Below are 12486 nucleotides of genomic sequence, written 5' to 3' on the forward strand. Positions count from 1 at the left end.
ACCTGAGTAGTAGCGCTCACCAGTAGCCCTCCGCTTACTGATGAGCTCTGGCCTTTTACTGGACATGAATTGACAAAATGTCCATCAAATCCGCAATAGAGGCACAGGCGGTTGGTGATCCTCCGTTCCCTCTCCTTGGTCGAGATGCGAATACCTCCCAGCTGCATGGGCTCAGTCTCTGAGCCAGAGGAGGAAGATGGTTGCGATGCGGAGCAGGGAAACACCGTTGACGCGAGCTCTCTTCCACGAGCTTGGTGACGAAGATCTACCCGTCGTTCTATGCGGATGGCGAGAGCAATCAAAGAGTCCACACTGGAAGGAACCTCCCGAGAGAGAATCTCATCTTTGACCACTGTGTGGAGTCCCTCCAGAAAACGAGCGAGCAGCGCCGGCTCGTTCCAGTCACTAGAGGCAGCAAGAGTACGAAACTCTATAGAGTAATCCGTTATGGATCGATCACCTTGGCATAGGGAAGCCAGGGCCCTAGAAGCCTCCCCACCAAAAACTGAACGGTCAAAAACCCGAATCATCTCCTCTTTAAAGTTCTGGTAATTGTTAGAACAATCAGCCCTTGCCTCCCAGATAGCTGTGCCCCACTCTCGAGCCCGGCCAGTAAGGAGTGAAATGACGTAAGCAACCCGAGCTCTCTCGCTAGAGTATGTGTTGGGTTGGAGAGAGAACACAATATCACACTGGGTGAGAAAGGAGCGGCACTCCGTGGGCTGCCCGGAGTAGCAAGGTGGGTTATTAACCCTAGGTTCCGGAGGCTCGGCAGGCCAGGAAGTAACAGGTGGCACGAGACGAAGACTCTGGAACTGTCCAGAGAGGTCGGAAACCTGAGCGGCCAGGTTCTCCACGGCATGGCGAGCAGCAGACAATTCCTGCTCGTGTCTGCCGAGCATGGCTCCTTGGATCTTGACGGCAGTGTTACGAGCCTCTGTAGTCGCTGGGTCCATTCCTTGGTCGGATCCTTCTGTTATGCAGGTGAATGAGGACCCAAAAGCGACTTGGCGAAAACAGAGTCTTTAATCCAGTAAGATACTTAACAAAACAAAAGGCATAATACTACTCGTAAAGACGAGAACAGACTGGAGACTTGATCAAGAACTGCAGGTTGCCTCGGGAAGGCACTTGAACCTAGCAGACTCAGACACCTGCTCACCACGCAGCATCTGAGGGAAACACGACACGACAGGGCAAAACATAGACACAGCACGGTGAATATAGACAAGGATCCGACAGGGCAGGAACGGAAAACAAGGAGAGAAATAGGGACTCTAATCAGGGAAAAGGATCGGGAACAGGTGTGGGAAGACTAAATGATTGATTAGGGGAATAGGAACAGCTGGGAGCAGGAACGGAACGATAGAGAGAAGAGAGAGCGAGAGAGTGAGAGAGGGAGGGGGAGAGAGAGGGATAGAAAGAGGGAAAGAACCTAATAAGACCAGCAGAGGGAAACGAATAGAAGGGGAAGCACAGGGACAAGACATGATAATCAATGACAAAACATGACACTCTCTCTCTCTAAAAAAGGAACACTGGCTTTGATCCAGCTGCAAAAGGAGTTTGTAATTGCCGACAGCTGTATCCCCTAAGGAGAGGGCAGATTCAGACCTCCGATCAGACCTCTAAATCAGCTGCTTCGAATCCACGAAGCCATTTCCTGAAATACACACATACATATACACAAACAAACCCAAAATACAGAAACTCGGGAACGTAACACCTGATAAACCCGATGGTCACTCTGACAGAGCTCTAGAGTTTCTCTGTAGAGATCGGAGAATGTTCCAGAAGGACAACCATCTCTGCAGCACTCCACCAAGCAGGTCTTTCTGGTAGACTGGCCAGACTGAATCCACTCCTCAGTAAAAGGCACATGATTCTCTGGTCTGATGAAACCAAGATTGAACTCTTTGGTCTGAATGCCAAAGAGAAACCTGGCACAATCCCTACACCACAGCATGGTGGTGGCAGCATCATACTGTGGGGATGTTTTTCAGTGGCAGGGACTGGGAGACTAGTCAGGATCGAGGCAAAGATGAACGGAGAAAAGTACAGGGAGATCCTTGACAAAAACCTGCTCCAGAGCACTCAGGACCTCAGACTGGGGCGAAGGTTCACCTTCCAAGAGGACAATGACGACAAAGCCTATTTCCCCTCAGGAAACTAAAAAGATTTGGCATTGGTCCTGAGATCCTCAAAAGGTTCTACAGCTGCAACATCGAGAGCATGGTTGCACCACTGCCTAGTACGGCAATTGCTCAGTCTCTGACCGCAAGGCACTACATAGGGTAGTGCGTACGGCCCAGGACATCACTGGGGCTAAGCTGCCTGCCGTCCAGGACCTCTACACCAGGCGGTGTCAGAGGAAGGCCCTACAATTTGTCAAAGACCCCAGCCACCCCAGTCATAGACTGTTCTCTCTACTACCTTATAGCAAGCGGTACCGGAGTGCCAAGTCTAGGAGAAAAAGGCTTCTCAACAGTTTTTACCCCCAAGCCATAAGACTCCTGAACAGGTAATCAAAGGGGTACCCAGACTATTTGCATTGTGTGCCCCCCCAACCCCCCCAACCCTCTTTTTATGCTGCTGCTACTCTCTGTTTATCATATATGCATAGTCACTTTAACTATACATTGATGTACATACTACCTCAATTGGGCCGACCAACCAGTGCTCCCGCACATTGGCTAACCGGGCTATCTGCATTGTGTCCTGCCACCCACCACCCGCCAACCCCTCTTTTACGCTACTGCTACTCTCTGTTCATCATATACGCATAGTCACTTTAACCATATCTACATGTACATACTAGCTCAATCAGCCTGACTAACCGGTGTCTGTATGTAGCCTCACTACTTTTATAGCCTAGCTACTGTATATAGCCTAGCTACTGTATATAGCCTAGCTACTGTATATAGCCTGTCTTTTTACTGTTGTTTATTCCTTTACTTACATATTGTTCACCAAATACCTGTTTTGCACTATTGGTTAGAGCCTGTAAGTAAGCATTTCACTCTAAGGTCTACACCTGTTTTATTCGGCGCACGTGACAAATAAACTTTGATTTGAAGCAAACAGCCAAGACAACGCAGGAGTGGCTTCAGGACAAGTGAATATCCTTGAGTTGCCCAGCCAGAGCCCGGATTGAACATCTCTAGTGAAACATGAAAATAGCTGTGCAGCAACGCTCCCCATTCAACCTGACAGAGCTTGAGAGGATCTGCAAAGAAGAAAGTGAGAAACTCCTCAACTACAGGTGTGCCAAGCTTGTGGCATCATACCCAAGAAGACTTGATGCTGTAATCGCTGCCAAACGTGCTTCAAAAAAGTACTGAGTAAAGGGTCTGAATACTTATGTAAACGTGATATATTTTTTATCTATATTTTTTTGACATAAAAAAAAGAAGCCTGTTTTTGCTGTGTCATCATGGAGTATTACGTGTAGATTGATGGGGGGGGGGGACAACTTAATCCCATTTCAGAATAAGACCGTAATATAAGAAAATGTGGGAAAAAGTCAACGGTCTGAATACTTTCCAAATGGACTGTATTTCGTATTAATTGTTGACTCTGCCGTGGGTCATATTTCCCAACCATTCTGGCGTCACTTTGTGTTTGACAAGACAAATGTCATGTGAGACACACGCACACACACACACACACACACACTAACACACACACTAATTGGTGCATCCACTGAAAAATGCCCAGCCGATCTCCTAGCTGCATTGTCTGAACTTCACTGTTGTGTTATTTGGTAGATCCTCCTAACAACCCCCTAACTAAGCTATAGTTGCTGTATTTAACTGTCATTAGAGTAGAAGAATAGACATGGTAAATTGAATGGTTCAAGGTGTCCTTGTTGCTACCAATAGACAGAGACATTAGATTCCACAGACCAGACAGACAGAGAGGGCATACTATAACTTTAAAGAACTTGAATTCAACTTTTTTTTTTTATGATATGGTTTCTTATATTATTACATCATCAAACTTGACTCATTGCTCAATATCACTTCATTCTCCAAAACGTATCATACGATCATATCAACATCTTATCTGCAGTGAACTGGAATGTCACATCAGTAACGTACATACCTACCTAAGATTATGCATTGTGTCTCTCATTTGTCACTTCCTATACGCAGGTGATTCACTCACTTGACAATCAGTGAAAGTGAGTAGTTGTGCAAGTGTTGTAATATAAAGAAAGTGAAGTTATTTCAATGCTGTTAAGAACGAAAGGACACTGTTACAGACAACAGAGGCATTCACAGCAAGTGTCAGTAATTCACTGTAAGTAGCGTTAAGAAATCTTTCCACGCCCATACTGTACTATTCCACTTCTATTTCAGCTGGCATGGCAATACGGTACTGTGGTGACTTTTAATCTGCTATTGTGACATCCACATACTGAACAGTAGTCGCGTACACTCACATGTGATACAGTACGTACACGCTTACAAACAAACTAATGTGCACATAAAAAATTTGACTTTTAATCTGCTATTGCACCATAAATTGTGTTGTGTGTACAGGCGCACAAACTCACTGATACGTACGTACACATTATCATAGTGTACACACACTTATTAACAGAGACCACGCACAAACACTGAGTGTACAAAACATTATGAACACCTATAATAATATAATATATGCCATTTAGCAGGCGCTTTTATCCGAAGCGACTTACAGTCATGTGTGCATACATTCTACGTATGGGTGGTCCCGGGGATCGAACCCACTACCCTGGCGTTACAATCGCCATGCTCTACCAACTGAGCTACAGAAGGGTTCTTTCCATGAGATAGACTGACCAGGTCAATCCAGGTCAAAGCTATGATTCCTTATTGGTGTTGCTTGTTAAATCCACTTCAATCAGTGTAGATGAAGGAGAGGAGACAGGGTAAAGAAGGATTTTTAAGCCTTGAGACAATTGATTGTTTATGTGTGCTATTCAGAGGGTGAATGGGCAAGACTATAGATTTAAGTGCCTTTAAGCGGGGTATGCTAGCAGGTGCCAGGCACACCGGTTTGAGTGTGTCAAGTACTGCAAGGCTGGGTTATTCACTCTCAACAGTTTCCCGTGTGTATCAAGAATGGTCCGCCACCTAAAGGACATCCAGCCAACTTGACACAACTGTGGGAAGCATTGGAGTCAACATGTGGAATACTTTTGACACCTTGTAGAGTCTGAGGGCAAAAGGGGGGGGCAACTCAATATTAAGAAGGTGATCCTAATGTGTTGTACACTCAGTGTATATGCATGCAAACACCAACACCGTCGCATGCCCATTTCCACTTCCATACCATAGCATACTCTGACCAAGTACAGTTGAAGTCGGAAGTTTACATACAGTTAGGTTGGAGTCATTAAAACTAGTTTTTCAACCACTCCACAAATGTCTTGTTAATTAACAAACTATAGTTTTCGCAAGTCGGTTAGGACATCTACTTTGTGCATGACACAAGCCAATTTTCCAACAATTGTTTACAGACATATTATTTAACTTATAATTCACTGTATCACAAATCCAGTGGGTCAGAAGTTTACATACGCTAAGTTGACTGTGCCTTTTAACAGCTTGGAAAATTCCAGAAAATGATGTCATGGCTTTAGAAGCTTCTGATAGGCTAATTGACATCATTCGAGTCAATTGGAGGTGTACCGGTGGATGTATTTCAAGGCCTACCTTCAAACTCAGTGCTTCTTTGCTTGACATCATGGGACTTCCACAAGTCTGGTTCATCCTTGAGAGCAATTTCCAAATGCCTGAAGGTACCACGTTCATCTGTACAAACAATAGTACGCAAGTATAAACACCATGGGACCACGCAGCCGTCGCTCACAAAGGAGACGCGTTCTGTCTCCTAGAGATGATCGTACTTTGGTTCGAAAAGTGCAAATCAATCCCAGAACAATAGCAAAGGATCTTCTGGAGATGCTGGAGGAAACAGATACAAAAGTATCTATATCCACAGTAAAACGAGTCCTATATCAACATAACCTGAAAGGCCACTCAGCAAGGAAGAAGCAACTGCTCCGAATCCGCCATAAAAAAAAACAGACTACGGTTTGCAACTGCACATGGAGACAAAGATCGTACTTTTTGGAGAAATGTCCTCTGGTCAGATGAAACAAAAATAGAACTGTTTAGCCATAATGACCTTCATTATCTCATCAAATCAAATGTATTTATATAGCCCTTCTTACATTAGCTGATATCTCAAAGTGCTGTACAGAAACCCGGCCTAAAATCCCAAACAGCAAGCAATGCAGGTGTAGAAGCACGGTGGCTCGGAAAAACTTCCTAGAAAGGCCAAAACCTAGGAAGAAATCTAGAGAGGAACCAGGCTATTAGGGGTGGCCAGTTCTCTTCTGGCTGTGCCTGGGTGGAGATTATAACATTTGAACATGGCCAAGATGTTCAAATGTTCATAAATGACCAGCATGGTCAAATAATAATAATCACAGTAGTTGTCGAGGGTGCATCAAGTCAGCACCTCAGGAGTAAATGTCAGTTGGCTTTTCATAGCCGATAATTAAGAGTATCTCTCCCGCTCCTGCTGTCTCTATAGAGTTGAAAACAGCAGGTCTGGGACAAGGTAGCACGTCCGGTGAACAGGTCAGGGTTCCATAGCCGCAGGCAGAACAGTTGAAACTGGAGCAGCTGCACGGCCAGGTGGACCGGGACAGCAAGAAGTCATCATGCCAGGTAGTTCTGAGGCATGGTCCTAGGGCTCAGGTCTGGTGTTAATCAGATTATGTTTGGAGGAAAAAGGGGGAGGCTTGCAAACCGAATAACACCATCCCAACCGTGAAGCACGGGGGTGGCAGCATCATGTTGTGGGGGTGATTTGCTGCAGAAGGGACTGGTGCACTTCAGAAAATAGATGGCATCATGAGGAAGGAAAATTATGTGGATATATTGAAGCAACATCTCAATACATCAGTCAGCTTGGTTGCAAATAGGTCTTCCACATGGACAATGACCCCAAGCATACTTCCAAAGTTGTGGCAAAATGGCTTAAGGACAACAAAGTCAAGGTATTGGAGTGGCCATCACAAAGCCCTAATCTCAACTTCAACTGTATATTAGACGTGATGGTATGACTGTGTGTGATAGTATGACTGACATTTATACAGTAGCAGTAAAAGTGGCATACATATTTAAGATGCAGGGCATGACAGATTTCTCTCACACACACACACACACACACACACACACACACACACACACACACACACACACACACACACACACACACACACACACACACACACACACACACACACACACACACACACACACACACACACACACACACACACACACACACACACACACACACACACACACACACACACACCTCAAGTCTCGTGACCTTAATTGCAAGGGTAAAACCAACTCCACATGCACACACACACACACACACTCTGACAACACACAACTTTAGCTTGTACACAGCATGTCAAGTCAAATAATATTTATTGTCCATCTCTTTTGAGGAAACAGACAATTTCCCCACATCTGTGTGACTAAGGAGGAGTGTGTTTTCCTTTCAGATGTCAGCAAACAGAATGACAGCATGAGGTCGTTCAAACCTGTCTATCTGCTTTGAGTGGGTACAGTGTCACTCTTATCCAAAATAAGTAATATCGAGGAGCTTTCCTAGACGGTCCTAAATTGGTGTTTGAGATTAATTAATTTCAGCCAATAAGTGGTTAAACTAGTGAAAATTCTGATGGACAGAAAAACAGGAGACTTAAAGCACTGTTAAAAACAGGTTGCCCAAGGCATTCTGAAGAATTTAAAGCGCAATCAGCAGTAGAAACAATAACAAAGCCCACTCCCAAGGAGGCCTACAAACCTGAGTCAGTTACACCAGCTATGTCAGGAGGAATGGGCCAAAATGCACCCAATTTATGTGGGAAGCTTGTGGAAGGTTACCTGAAACGTTTGACCCAAGTTAAACTATTTAAAGGCAATGCTACCAAATACTGAGTGTATGTAAACTTCTGACCCACAGGGAATGTGATGAAAGGAATCAATTAAAACTGAAATAAATCACTCTCTACTATTATTCTGACATGTCACATTCTTAAAATACAGTGGTGATCCAAACTGACCTAAAACAGGGAATTTTTACTTGGATTTAATGTCAAGAATTGTGATACATTTAGTTTAAATGTGTTTGGCTAAAGTGTACGTAAACTTCCGACTTCAACTCTATTTAATCTGCAGCCTAGTAAATTGCATTGTTTCCCGAGTCATAACGCACTCCAACTTTACTTCGATATGATGGTTATTTTATCAATATTTGCGCATAAAGGCGTTTCCACCACCATTTCTCGCCTCGTTAATTTGACGGATACAAAACGATCGCACCATGTCGAACGAGCAAATGATCTGTCAGCATTTATCAAATTGTACCGTAACCACCTGTTTCCATTACAGCTGTACTGACTTTACTCGCATGAAAACCGTGGATAGAAACATGGTTAGTGTCACAGAAGAGGAGTGTGTCGTCTCTTCGTTGTTTTGTTCAAACAGAATGGCAGCCTGATGTATATCAATCCTGTCTAGCTGTTTGGAGTGGGTACAGTAGGTTCTGTCATCGTGGCTCATAGAGTAGTTAACCTTGACAAATGTATGTCTTGAGATTTATGTGGGTGTTCTGAGGGACAGAAAAAACAGGGGTACTTTAGACCTCATACTTTAGAACATATGGGGACTTATATCCAGGTTGTCCGAGAAATTCTGAAGAATTGAATGAAGCTCATTTAAAGAGTGCCAAATTAATGTGTAGCTTTCTGGCTATGGGGAGTAAAATCACTTTTGTTTATTTTTTATTTTTTACTGTCGTTTCAGTCGTTTCAGTCAGTCGTGCACTCTATTCACCAAAACACTATTTCATCTCACCATCCTCACCTTGCACTCCTCTTTCGCCCCAGAATACTTCATTTTACTGTAATATGATAACTGTTACAAAAGCATATCTGTCATTCTATCCACCCGTCTCTTCCTCCGACTGTCAGTTTCGTCTCTCATCAGACAGGTGCCCGCCCAGCTGCCATTGGACCTCTCCCAAGGCCATGGTTTCTCGTAAAAGCAAAACGTTTTGCCTCCAACGTGTCATTGACAATGGTAATCCGTCTGAGATTCTGTTGACTGTACGCTGTGTTGACTAGGGGACCGTTTGTGTTTGTTTGTGTCTTTCTGATCGTTCCATGTAGTCCTACAACCATGTAATTACTATGTATGTCTGTCTGTCTGACTTCCATATATCATACCTATTAGCCTATACCGGAGAGCTATGCGTGGGCATGCCTGTGCACCAAGCTTTCTTTCTTTTTTACATTTACTGCCATTCTATGTGTCCTGATTCTATATAAAAATGTATTCTGAGGTTTATAGATGGGTTGGTTGTAGACACGTGCACAACTATGGGACAAAACAGACAGAGTTGACATCAGTCAAAACACCTCAACACAAGACATGGTATCAAGAACAAGATAAAAAACGAGTTGAAATAGTCCACCTACGATTCCCCAGGCAGCTTTTTGCCATAGGTGCTAGCTGTTTGGCCATTCAGAATCACAATAACACACATGGGACTTCTGCTCCATTGAATCGAGCTCATCGTTTTCATGATGTCAGCTAACCCGTCTATTACTAAGTCCCTAAACCTAACACTTACTTTGCTTATTATCCACAAACCGACTCAACCCTAACCCTAGCCATTGCCCTTACTCTAGCTTCATGTCCACATGCCAGTTCAACCCTAACCCTATAGCCTCAACCCTAACTCTAAACCCTAACCACATCCCAGCTCAGGAAGTTCCCAAAGTCAGTTTGCTGATTACATTTTTATATTGACATTAAAGTCTGAAAGGCACTTGAAGTAAGGAGTATTGTTTGGTTGCCTGAAGATTGTGATCACTTACCCAAAAATGGAAATGAGCTATTTATACGCAGAAGTGCCACATATTGCCTGCCTTTCACCTACAAATACACTCTTAGAAAAGAAGCTGCTATCTAAAATGTAAAAGAGTTCTTCGGCCATCCCCATTAGGAGAACCCTTCGTAGAACCCTTTCCACAAACTTGAAACTGTCACTTAAACAATGGTAGGAACCAGAAAGATCAGTGTTAGATTACTTCAATTCATTGCAGATGGGTTGTTTTCATGTAAGAAAATCACCGGCCCTGATGGGGCAACCGCAGAGCAGGCTCAATTTGCACTATTGCTCAGTTCACTTGCCCCAGGCAATAGGGCAACCCTAAAGCGGCTCTCAGCGGTAGACACAATAACAAAGTGATCTACCTGCCCGGAAAAGCTGAGGGATGAGACTGGAGAAATGTAACCACTTTCAAATTTGTGGGAATTCTGCAAATGTTTATCATTATTTTTCACTGATCTTAAAGAGCCACTGAACATGCCAATTGGCAGGTGTGTTTTTCTGTTGCTCATTAGAAAAATGAGATTTCAGTCTTGGAGGTGCGTTTACTGACCAATTCCACGTTTGGTTAATGATGTTTTTATCCAATGAGACACTGAAGCTGATCTTAAAGAGCCACTGAACACGGCAATTAGCAGTTCTGTTTTTTGTTTTTTTTCAATTGTGAAGTGCTATCTTATGGAAACCCGACGGAGCTGCTGGGCAGGTTCTGAATCACTTTCTATGCTATTGAATAGAGAGCAAACACCACAGCTGTTCACCCCATCTTTGAGGACAAATGGACATCATCAAATAAAACGCAACCTTCAACTACCCGGTGTGACACATGGATGTTCCAAACTCCATTTTAGACGAGACTGACTTTATGACCAAAATGATCCTATTTACACTTTGTAGTCAATTTTGAAACTATAACAATTGTCTATGACTGTTATCAATGCCACAGTGTCCGTTTTCAAAGGGATTTGTTGCTCTTCAAAGGCAGTCTGTCTTTATCTTTTCTTTGTACATAATGTTTCCTCCATCGGTATCTATGACCGGAAATATCCTATATTTCTCGTAAATGTAGTTTAACAAGGACAAGGATAATAAACATCCAGCTGGTTTTTCAATGCATAGGCAGGACAGAACGGCATTGTCAGGTAAACTCAAGGGGGTGGTGGTCTCTTTGTTAACAACAGCTGGCACACAATCTCTAATATTAAAAGAAAATTCCACCCCAAAACTACCTTTTGGTATTTGTTTAATTTGTCCATTGTTGACATAGTCCCAAACTTTTTTGTTTTTCTGCAATCAAGTTTTAAAGACATGTGCCTTTCAAAATACAGAAATAATTTTGTATTTTGAAAGTTACATATCTTGACTTGATTGCTGACAAGCAAACATTTTGGGGACTATGTCAACAATGGACTAATGAAACAAATACCAAAATATAGTTTTTGGGTAGAGGTTTCCTTTAAGGAAGTCTCAAGGTTCTGCTTGCCCGAGTTAGAATACCTCATGACAAGCTGTAGACCATAGTATTTACCAAGAGTTTACATTTATATTTTTCGTAGCTGTCTATTTACCACCTCAAACTGATGCTGGCACTAAGACAGCACTCAATGAGCTGTATAGGTTCATAAGCAAACAAGAAAATTCTCATCTAGAGGTGGCGCTCCTAGTGGCCAGTGATTTTAATTCTGGAAAACTGAAATCTGTCGTACCTAATCATACCTAATTTCTACCAGGATGTCACCGGTGCAAATAGAGCCGAGAAAACTCTAGCTCACCTTTACTCAACACACAGAGATGCATACAAAGCTCTCCCTCGCCCTCCATTTATCAAATCTGACCATAACTCTATCCCTCTGATTCCTGCTGACAAGCAAAAAACTCAAACAGGAAGTACCAGTGACGTGCTCAATATGGAAGAGGGCCGATGAAGCGGATGCTAATCTACAGGACTGTTTCGCTAGCACAGACTGCAATATATTCCAGGACTCAGTTTTGCAATTCGCATACTGCCCCAACAGATCCACATATGAAGCAATCTCTATTGCATTTCACACTGCCCTTTCCCAATTGGAAAAAAGGAACACCTACGTGAGAATGCTGTTCATTGACTACAGCTCAGCGTTTAACACCACAGTGCCCTCCAAGCTCATCACTAAGCTAAGGACTCTGGGACAGAACACCTCCCTCTGCAACTGTATCGTGGACTTCATGACATTACGCCCCCAGGTGGTGAGGGTAGGCAACACACATCCGCCACTATGACCCTCAACACGGGCGCTCATTTAGGGGTATGTGCTTAATGCCCTCCTGTACTCCCTGTTCACCCACTACTGATTGGCCGAGTGCAACTCCTGTACGGACTCTGGGAGAGGCGAAGGTCAAGAGCCATGCATCCTCCGAAACACGACCCAGCCAAGCCACACTGCTTCTTGACACACTGCTCGCTTAACCTGGAAGCCAGCCACACCAATGTGTCGGAGGAAACACTGTACACCTGGTGACTAAGTCAGTGTGCAT

Source organism: Oncorhynchus gorbuscha, linkage group LG25, assembly GCF_021184085.1.
Source record: "Oncorhynchus gorbuscha isolate QuinsamMale2020 ecotype Even-year linkage group LG25, OgorEven_v1.0, whole genome shotgun sequence".
NCBI lineage: Eukaryota > Metazoa > Chordata > Actinopteri > Salmoniformes > Salmonidae > Oncorhynchus > Oncorhynchus gorbuscha.